Consider the following 1,977-nt stretch of genomic DNA (forward strand, 5'->3'; position numbering starts at 1 on the left):
CAATATTTGAGTTGCTGCTGAACAATTCAGCGTGAACCGTTTGTGCTCTCCTCATCAAGCTCCCTTTGAGTGCTCCAGCCAGCACAGGGAGCTCCTCTGGGGTTATCGAGCTGAACTTGGAGTCTGAGTCCAAGCCACCCTGGGAGTCTTGCACCATCCTTTCTAGATTGCTACACACATGTGCTGTCTTTCACACTTGTGTTTTGCTGAGTCACGGTATAGTATATCTCGGTAAGGGGGAAATACGTGGCTTCCCTGAGTGATCTGCTTCCTCTCTGTGAGACGCTGTTGGGACTACAGATAGCAAAATAGGGAGGAGGGTGCAGAGAGGGGGAGAAATGAGGAGCCCAGAACATCCTTTTTGTTCCTGTGGGGTGCCGGAACAGTCACAAGCCCAGCAATGCTCAAGTTAACATTACGGCTATTTCACATGACAAAAAGGCGCCACTAAACGGCTGGGTGGACCCCTTGGCGTTGCAGATACTCCTGTGGTGTGCTTCACAGATGTGGAATACGCGTGATCTCATCCAGGAGTTTTTTCACAGGAAAGATCGTCTGAATTTAATTGGCCAGATAGAGCTAACTGTGGTTGTGGCGTTAGATAACCGAGCGAGCATCAGTAGAAATGACTCTTCAGCAGTTAACGTGGGCTGCCAGCAGGGTCTTGCCTATCAAGTTAAGTTTACTGCAGAGGGTAATAGCACAGTAATTAAGGTAAAACAAATATTAGCTTGAAGCTGTGCCTGTAACTTGAATCACATAGCTCTACTTTTGATGGGAGGCTTGATTGGAAAACCTTATGTTTAATTTGTGTTGCATTAGTCTGATGGCAGCTGGTTTTGTGGGCTGAGTGTGAGCCAGATCTTCTGCTGTCATAAAGCTCTGGCTCCACTAATGCAGCGCTAATTTATGCTGGGTGAGGATCTGGGCCAAGTCTCCTTGCTGTGTTGCTTTAACCTGTATTGTTCAAGCATTTGCTGGGGTGTTGTTTAAGGACAACCGAATAGTAAGGAGGCTGTGAGGAGGGAGAAAACACTCTTTTTTTTTTTTTTCTTCCTCTGGGTCAGTGTTTTTATTTTTTTCTGCTATAGACAGGCCTGTCTGCAAACAAGGCCAGATCTGTGCCTGGATTTGAGTTTTTGTTGTGCTTCAGCATTTCCCTGGACCTGAATTAAATTCTCCCTGTGTTAAATGTGGGAGAAAATGCCTGCCTTCACTGTAGCCAAAATGTACTGGGTTATCACATAGGATACAGATGCGGAGATGCTCTGGGTGGGCAGCTCTCCTAGGGAAGCAGGTAGAAAGGACCTCTGGGAGCAGCAGTGCATGCCCTGGGGCTTGCTGCTCTCCTGCACAGCAGCAATTTCATCACTCCTACTTGCTACCTGAGAAACACAGACTGATGTCGGCTCTAGTTATGCTTGAGACTCTCCTTATGCAGCCTGTCTCTTGCATGACAGCCTCTTCAGCCTTGGCAGAGCCAGGCTGCATAAGACCATGAGCAAGCCTGAGGTTTGCAAATATTCTTCTGAGCATGGGTCTGAGCTGTTTCCCTGGATGAGAGCGGACTTCAGGGGAACATCCTAGTCTTCAACCCCATTTCAGCTTTAAGCTCAGCCTCCGGATTCAGAGCATTAGCCCTGAGGCTGTCTCATCCCCCAGGTACATCCTGGGCTTCAACTCAGCTATGTGTAGTACACATGGTATAGCTTTTCTGGAGGCAGCGAGTGGCTTGGTGCAATGTGGGTTTGGTGCATGACCCCATTCGCATGCTGTTGGATGATGAAACTAAGTGGGCTGCTACAGAGTATTTTGGCCATGGTGATTGAGATCCCAGCCTGGAGAGCTACCTGGGAGGTGCCGATCCTCTACCTGGATTTTGGGTTTTGGCTTGCCTTGTGTCAAGTTTTGCCTGGGGCTTCACACCCGTGGAAAGAGAGCAAGTGGTGTGTTGTGAGGGGGAAGCCCTTGCTGAGA

Source organism: Pygoscelis adeliae, unplaced genomic scaffold (assembly GCF_000699105.1).
Source record: "Pygoscelis adeliae isolate BGI_AS28 unplaced genomic scaffold, ASM69910v1 Scaffold61, whole genome shotgun sequence".
NCBI classification, from domain to species: domain Eukaryota; kingdom Metazoa; phylum Chordata; class Aves; order Sphenisciformes; family Spheniscidae; genus Pygoscelis; species Pygoscelis adeliae.